This window comes from Schistocerca nitens, chromosome 9 (genome assembly GCF_023898315.1).
Source record: "Schistocerca nitens isolate TAMUIC-IGC-003100 chromosome 9, iqSchNite1.1, whole genome shotgun sequence".
NCBI lineage: Eukaryota > Metazoa > Arthropoda > Insecta > Orthoptera > Acrididae > Schistocerca > Schistocerca nitens.
The window spans coordinates 515,102,353-515,111,651 of NC_064622.1; the positions used below are offsets into that span (position 1 = coordinate 515,102,353).

At 40.8% G+C, this 9,299-nt stretch overlaps 1 non-coding gene across 1 annotated transcript; it reads left to right on the top strand.

The window, feature by feature from the left end:
* The first annotated feature begins 572 nt into the window (after positions 1-572).
* Trnas-uga (transfer RNA serine (anticodon UGA)) lies at positions 573-647 on the top strand. The gene has a single exon. It is a non-coding gene; the product is annotated as a tRNA-Ser (tRNA).
* The last annotated feature ends 8,652 nt before the right edge of the window (positions 648-9,299 follow it).

Genomic DNA, 9,299 nt, shown 5'->3' on the forward strand with positions numbered 1-9,299 from the left:
TGGGACTTCATTAACTGATCGTATTTCCATTATTTGGTCTTCCATGAGAATTTATCTGTATCTTCTTCAAAAATAGCTAAAACTCTTTGAATATGGCTGGGAAATTTATCTAGCCATAAAGTGTTCAGAGCCTTGTCGCTCACCTGTTCCTGCATGACCTTGCATTTTTAGTAACAGTTGATTTGGTTTTAGATCGCCTAATGCTGTTCACTAAGTAATCTTTTTTATGTACTTTTTGCTCTTCTGAAACACTGTTAAGAGTCTCTCTGTAGCTAAAAAATATTTATTTGGCTCAGAACTGGCAACCAAATTACAGATTTCTCAACAAATCTTCTCAGCCCGGCACACAGTTTTGATCTGCCAGGAAGTTTTATATCAGCGCACAGTCCACTGCAGGGTGAAAATTTCATTCTGGAAACATCCCTAGGCTGTGGCTAAGCCATGTCTCCACCATATCCTTTCTTCCAGGAGTGCTAGTTCTGCAAGGTATGCAGAAGAGCTTCTGTGAAGTTGGGAAGATAGGAGACGAAGTACTGGAGGAATTAAGGCTGTGAGAACGGGTCGTGAGTCGTGCTTGGGTAGCTCAGTCGGTAGAGCACTTGCCCGTGAAAGGCAAAGGTCCCGAGTTCGAGTCTCGGCCCGACACACAGTTTTCATCTGCCAGGAAGTTTCATATCAGCGCACACTACGCTGCAGGGTGAAAATTTCATTCTGGAAATCTTCTCTCCATTTTCCCTATTAAATAGCTGAATTTCGTTGTTTCACTTGTTATGCCAGCGAAATGGGATTTTGCTTCAGCTTGGCAGAACTAAATGTGGGGTTTTCAACCCAGAATGGCGGTAATTTCATACTGACCATTTCAACTTTTCCTGGAGCTACAGCATTTTCGTTGATAGTCTTCATGGTCATCTGTTTTTGTCGTACCTTCTTGATCAAATCAGGATCAACACTTGTAGGTACTTATTCCATATTTTTAGTACAATAGCAAATAACGCCAAACACAGTTTCTTTCTTGTAACACTTTGTATTTCATTGATTTCATAACACAACTCACTTTTTATACAGTCTTTGCTCTTTTTTTATAAAAAAAAAGGACATAGATACAGTAACAGGCAGAGAGTGTAATAAACGTTTTAATGATATATTTTTAAAACAAGTTAACATATGAAATGGAACTGCTTGAAACAAATAATTTGCTTTTTAGTCACTGTTTATATATTTTTTACATGTTCCTGTACTGGTACTAAGTTCAACTTTTTATATCACAGAAAGTATCTCATAATCTCATTTTGCCACTCAGTAATGGGCTAAGTGAAGTGACATTGTGTTGAATTTTTCTTATGTGTACACATCTTTACTGTGCACATATATCTATGCCGTTCATTCTAACTGGATGTAGAACTGCAGCTGTCTAAGGGCCAGTTGACAGCTAACTGAGGTATAAGCTAACCACAGGTTAATTGGGAGTGTGTGTCGTATGACACCATTGTGCTCTCTGGTTACCTATTCCCAGAATAGTGTTCATGTCTAGATAAGCTGGCAGCAACTAAAGAGCACTCTGGGTATTTTCGTTGTCTGCAGAAAGAGCGTGTCAAACATGAGTGACATGCATTTCAGCTCTCAAAACTATTCCCTTGAGGATACTTTATGGATAGTAGATATTGTAAATGCGTTCATGAGTGTAGTAGAAAACATGTAAACTGCTGCAGTCTTCAATGAAAATATTATTGCTAAACATTTAACCGAATTGGTAGAATGCTTTTATGTATAACAATGTAATGATCTATCTTGAAATTAGTTAAAGGATGATGTATTTGTTGACTAATAAGAGATCTTTCATGATTTCCAAATAAAGTATGGGGAAAAATATGCAGCAGTTTCCATTCACAAACAACTTCACACGGACCGACAGAGCATACAACAGATGTATGATTTCTGTTAAAGAAAGAAAAACGTAAATATTATGCCCAGAAAAGTTAGCAGAGTCTACATATTGGTGGCATCCCACACATGGAATGTAAATTCCATACTGTGTACAAAGGAATAAATGATTTGATAAAGTTAACAACAGAAGGACGCCACAGTCAGTTCGATTCAGATGCAACATTTCTGCACACGATAGTATTCTGTCAAATGTAGCTGTATGGTAGATGGTGAATTGTAAAGAGGCATATAACATAGAATCAGCTGTGAAATGTGGTCTGTTTTGTGAAACAGTTGGTCTTTATAGTTTCTCCATCAATATTTGACAACACAGGTCGATTTGACTGAAAATTCTGAGAGGTGTTACTAGCTTGCTTGCTGTTTTATTTACATCTTCGAATGATTAATTGCCGGCCGAAGTGGCCGTGCGGTTAAAGGCAGGTTCGAATCCTGCCTCGGGCATGGATGTTTGTAATGTCCTTAGGTTCGTTAGGTTTAACTAGTTCTAAGTTCTAGGGGACTAATGGCCTCAGCAGTTGAGTCCCATAGTGCTCAGAGCCATTTGAACCATTTAGCCAATGATTAATTCATTGCAGCAGCAATTGGTGTTCTACAGAAAATACCCTTGAACACTATTTGTGCACCCACTTTTGTAGTTCTTGGGCGTATATCGATTTTATTTCTACAGTGTGGTGATTGTTAATTATATTGAGAGTGTGTATGAAAAATAAGATATGAACATTTGCAATAAACAACCATTATCTTTTTTATAGTCCTGTGGTAGATTTGTAACTGTGGCACACGTCAAACAGGAGGGTTGTTATTGTATCTCACTCTCAATGTTTGATGAATCTGGTTATAACTACTGAATCGCCGTCGTCTCACTTTTCTTCCTCATTCTCATGGACAGTTTAGCCAAAATCTCGTCATCACTGTCTGCATATGTCACTATTCATGACATCTTGAAAACTTATTCCCCAGTTACGCTCGATAACCAGCCAGAAGTCGCCATTTTAGTTCCCTTGAGTTTATTCTCCAATTAGGCGTTATTCTGGGTTTGTACAACGCGTTTTTCGAGCTATTCTGAGAACAGAGCTTAACCAGTTGCTAACCAGAGATTGCACAACCAGCCTCAAATAACAAATGATAAAAATCGACAGTGTGTTTGGCATTCGGCTGAATTCACAAAGCAGTCACACTAATGTCCCTCGCTTGTGTGATGCGGTCCTCTTCCCGACAAGCAAATTTGCGAACGTGTTGTTTAGGATTCGGTTGTAGCTAAATATTTGTAACAAGAAAACTGTAAATATGATTGTTTCTCGTTTCATTTTCAGCAATTTAAGGTGTGATTTTAGCTTCATACCCAACCACACCCTCAAAAATCGCGACATATTCAGAATAAACAGCAAAGTATTGGTGACAAGCAAGACTATAAACTTGACTAACCCTCGTCATACTCACAACAATTTAAGCTGTACTCTTAGTTTCCTGCCTAACCACACCATGAGATTGTGACATATTTGGAAGAAACGGTCAAATATTTGCGACAAGAATGAATGTAAACTTCATTGCTTTCGTTTCACTTGCGGGAGTTTCATTTTTTCGTTTTTTAATCGGAAAATTGCAACGTATACCGAACAAACAGCTAAGTCTTCCTGATAATCAAGACTATAAACATAAATGACCCACCTTTTACTCGCAGCCATTTGAGCTGCATACTGTGTGTGAAGTCAGAAAATAGAAGGAACTCGTTATTGAGAAAGTATGCTCTTATATATGAGTAACACCGAATGTTGCAGAACATTCTTTTTTTACATGAATAAGAAATTTCCTGAATGTGTTACAAATGTGAAGGTGAAAAAAAATATTAGGATATACTCAGAATGAAATTTACACTCTGCAGCAGAGTATACGCTGATATGAAACTTCTGATAGATTAAAACTGTGTGCAGGACTGGGCTCTAATTCTGGATCTTTGTCCTCCACAGGCAAGTGCTCTACTGACTGAGCTACCTGAGCATGACTCACAACCTCTCCTCACAGATTCACTTCTGCCAGTAAGCCCCCTCCTACCTTTCACTTGACCACAAAAGGTAAAGGCCCTGAGGTAAAGTCTTGATCAGACACACAGTTTTAATCTACCAGGAAGTTCCAGTACATACCTAGATTTGAACCTTCTTCCTTCGACACTACAACAATGCATCTTTGACTGCAGGACCACATTCAACACATGCATGAACTTACTTTAAAACTGTATCTAGTAAACTTTTTTAGGACTTTTACAGAAGATGTGTCGTCGTTTAACTATAGCAAATCGTACATAGAGTGATAAATATTCTTTGCACATATGCCTTACATCTACATCTACATGGATACTCTGCAAATCACATTTAAGTGCATGGTAGAGGGTTCATCGAACCACCCTCACAATTCTCTATTATTCCGATCTCGTATAACACACTGAAAGAATGAACAGCTATATCTTTCCGTACGAGCTCTGATATCCCTTATTTTATCTTGGTGATCGTTCCTCCTTACGTAAGTCGGTGTCAACAAAATATTTTCGCATTCAGAGGAGAAAGTTTGTGATTGGAATTTCGTGAGAAGATTCCGTCGCAACGACAAACGCCTTTCTTTTAATGATGTCCATCCCAAATCCTGGATCATTTCTGTGACACTCTCTCCCATATTTCGCGATAATACAAAACGTGCAGCCTTTCTTTGAAATTTTTTGATGTACTCCTATCTGGTTAGGATCTCACACAGTGCAACAGTATTCTAAAAGTGGACGGACAAGCGTAGTGTAGGCAATCTCCTTAGTAGGTCTGTTACATTTTCTAAGTGTCCTGCCAATAAAACGCAGTCTTTGGTTAGCCGTCCCCACAAGATTTTCTGTGTGTTCCTTCCAATTTAAATTGTTCATAATTGTAATACCTAGGCATTTAGCTGAATTTACGGCTTTTATATTAGACTGATTTATCGTGTAACCGAAGTTTAACGCGTTCCTTTTAGCACTCCTGTGGATGACCTCACAATTTTCGTTATTTAAGATCAACTGCCACTTTTCGCACCATTCCGATATTTCTTCTAAATCGTTTTGCAGTTTGTTTTGATCTTCTGATGACTTTATTAGTCGATAAACGACAGCGTCATCTGCAAACAACCGAAGACAGCTGCTCAGATCGTCTCCCAAATCGTTTATGTAGATAAGGAATGGAAAAGGGCCTATAGCACTACCTTGGGGAACGCCAGAAATCACTTCTGTTGTCTCGATGACTTTCCGTCAATTACAACGAACTGTGACCTCTCTGACAGGAAATCACAAATCCCGTCACATAAGTGAAACTATATTCTGTAAGCACGCAATTTCACTACAAGCCGCTTGTGTAGTATAGTGTCAAAAGCCTTCCGGAAATCCAGAAATACGTAATCAATTTGAAATCCCTTGTCAATAGCACTCAACACTTCATGTGAATAAAGAGCTAGCTGTGTTTCACAAGAATGATGTTTTCCAAACCCATGTTGACTGTGTGTCAATAGACCGTTTTATTCGAGGTAATTCATAATGTTCGAACACAGTATATGTTCCAGAATCCTGCTGCATATCGACGTTAATGATATAGGCCTGTAATTAAGTGGATTGCTCCTACTACGTTTCTTGAATATTGGTGTGACCTGTACAACTTTCCATTCTTTGGGTACGGATCTTTCGTCGAGTGAACGGTTGTATGTGATTGACAAGTATGGAGCTAATTCATCTACGTCTACATCTACATCTATACTCCGCGAGCCACCTTACGGTGTGTGGCGGAGGGTACTTATTGTACCACTATCTGATCCCCCCTTCCCTGTTCCATTCACGAATTGTGCGTGGGAAGAACGACTGCTTGTAAGTCTCCGTATTTGCTCTAATTTCTCGGATCTTTTCGTTGTGATCATTACGCGAGATATATGTGGGCGGTAGTAATATGTTGCCCATCTCTTCCCGGAATGTGCTCTCTCGTAATTTCGATAATAAACCTCTCCGTATTGCGTAACGCCTTTCTTGAAGTGTCCGCCACTGGAGCTTGTTCAGTATCTCCGTAACGCTCTCGCGCTGACTAAATGTCCCCATGACGAATCGCGCTGCTTTTCGCTGGATCATGTCTATCTCTTCTATTAATCCAACCTGGTAAGGGTCCCATACTGATGAGCAATACTCAAGAATCGGACGAACAAGCGTTTTGTAAGCTACTTCTTTCGTCGATGAGTCACATTTTCTTAGAATTCTTCCTATGAATCTCAACCTGGCGCCTGCTTTTCCCACTATTTGTTTTATGTGATCATTCCACTTCAGATCGCTCCGGATAGTAACTCCTAAGTATTTTACGGTCGTTACCGCTTCCAATGATTTACCACCTATGGCATAATCGTACTGGAATGGATTTCTGCCCCTATGTATGCGCATTATATTACATTTATCTACGTTTAGGGAAAGCTGCCAGCTGTCGCACCATTCATTAATCCTCTGCAAGTCTTCCTGGAGTACGTACGGGTCTTCTGATGTTGCTACTTTCTTGTAGACAACCGTGTCATCTGCAAATAGCCTCAAGGAGCTACCGATGTTGTCAACTAAGTCATTTTTGTATATTGTAAACAATAAAGGTCCTATCACGCTTCCTTGCGGTACTCCCGAAATTACCTCTACATCTGCAGATTTTGAACCGTTAAGAATGACATGTTGTGTTCTTTCTTCTAGGAAATCCTGAATCCAATCACAAACCTGGTCCGATATTCCGTAAGCTCGTATTTTTTTCACTAAACGTAAGTGCGGAACCGTATCAAATGCCTTCCTGAAGTCCAGGAATAGGCATCAATCTGCTCGCCAGTGTCTACGGCACTGTGAATTTCTTGGGCAAATAGGGCGAGCTGAGTTTCACATGATCTCTGTTTGCGGAATCCATGTTGGTTATGATGAAGGAGATTTGTATTATCTAAGAACGTCATAATACGAGAACACAAAACATGTTCCATTATTCTACAACAGATTGACGTAAGCGAAATAGGCCTATAATTATTCGCATCTGATTTATGACCCTTCTTGAAAATGGGAACGACCTGCGCTTTCTTCCAGTCGCTAGGTACTTTACGTTCTTCCAGAGATCTACGATAAATTGCTGATAGAAAGGGGGCAAGTTCTTTAGCATAATCACTGTAGAATCTTAAGGGTATCTCGTCTGGTCCGGATGCTTTTCCGCTACTAAGTGATAGCAGTTGTTTTTCAATTCCGATATCGTTTATTTCAATATTTTCCATTTTGGCGTCCGTGCGACGGCTGAAGTCAGGGACCGTGTTACGATTTTCCACAGTGAAACAGTTTCGGAACACTGAATTCAGTATTTCTGCCTTTCTTCGGTCGTCCTCTGTTTCGGTGCCATCGTGGTCAACGAGTGACTGAATAGGGGATTTAGATCCGCTTACCGATTTTACATATGACCAAAACTTTTTAGGGTTCTTGTTTAGATTGTTTGCCAATGTTTTATGTTCGAATTCGTTGAATGCTTCTCTCATTGCTCTCTTTACGCTCTTTTTCGCTTCGTTCAGCTTTTCCTTATCAGCTATGATTCGACTACTCTTAAACCTATGATGAAGCTTTCTTTGTTTCCGTAGTACCTTTCGTACATGATTGTTATACCACGGTGGATCTTTCCCCTCGCTTTGGACCTTAGTCGGTACGAACTTATCTAAGGCGTACTGGACGATGTTTCTGAATTTTTTCCATTTTTGTTCCACATCCTCTTCCTCAGAAATGAACGTTTGATGGTGGTCACTCAGATATTCTGCGATTTGTGCCCTATCACTCTTGTTAAGAAAATATATTTTCCTTCCTTTCTTGGCATTTCTTATTACACTTGTAGTCATTGATGCAACCACTGACTTATGATCACTGATACCCTCTTCTACATTCACGGAGTCGAAAAGTTCCGGTCTATTTGTTGCTATGAGGTCTAAAACGTTAGCTTCACGAGTTGGTTCTCTAACTATCTGCTCGAAGTAATTCTCGGACAAGGCAGTCAGGATAATGTCACAAGAGTCTCTGTCCCTGGCTCCAGTTCTGATTGTGTGACTATCCCATTCTATACCTGGTAGATTGAAGTCTCCCCCTATTACAATAGTATGATCACGAAACTTCTTCACGACGTTCAGCAGGTTCTCTCTGAGGCGCTCAACTACTACAGTTGCTGATGCAGGTGGTCTATAGAAGCATCCGACTATCATATCTGACCCACCTTTGATACTTAACTTAACCCAGATTATTTCACATTCGCATTCGCTAATAACTTCACTGGATATTATTGAATTCTTTACTGCTATAAATACTCCTCCACCATTGGCGTTTATCCTATGCTTGCGGTATATATTCCATTCTGTGTCTAGGATTTCGTTACTGTTCACTTCCGGTTTTAACCAACTTTCCGTTCCTAATACTATATGCGCACTATTTCCTTCAATAAGAGATACTAATTCAGGAACCTTGCCCTGGATACTCCTGCAGTTTACCAATATTACGTTAACTTTTCCTGTTTTTGGTCTCTGAGGACGGACGTTCTTTATCAACGATGATAATGTTCTCTCTGGTAAGCCGTCAGGTATTTTATCGTTTCGCCCAAGGGGGGGGGGGGGGGTCCCTCTAACCTAAAAAACCCCCGTGTGCACGCCACACGTACTCTGCTACCCTAGTAGCTGCTTCCGGTGTGTAGTGCACGCCTGACCTGTCTAGGGGGGCCCTACAGTTCTCCACCCAATAACAGAGGTCGATGAATTTGTAACCATTATAGTCGCAGAGTCGTCTGAGCCTCTGGTTTAGACCCTCCACACGGCTCCAAACCAGAGGACCGCGATCGACTCTGGGCACTTTGCTGCAGATATTAAGCTCAGCTTGCACTCCGCGTGTGATGCTGGTTGTCTTCACCAAATCAGCCAGCCGCCGGAAGGAACCAAGGATGGCCTCAGAACCCAAGCGGCAGGCGTCATTCGTTCCGACATGTGCTACTATCTGCAGCCGGTCACACCCAGTGCGTTCAATAGCTGCCGGAAGGGCCTCCTCCACATTACGGACGAGAACCCCCGGCAAGCACACCGAGTGCACACTGGCATTCTTCCCCGACCTACCCGCTATTTTCCTGAGGGGCTCCATAACCCGCCTAACGTTGGAGCTCCCTATAACTAGGAACCTAACTGATATACATTCTGGACCAGAAGAGTTGCTTTTATTAAGTGATGTAAGTTGCTTCACTACTCTGAGGATGTTTATTTATTCGTTACTCATGTTGGCAGCTGTTGTTGACTCGAATTCTGGAATATTTATTTCGTCTTCTTTTGTGAAGGCATTTCGG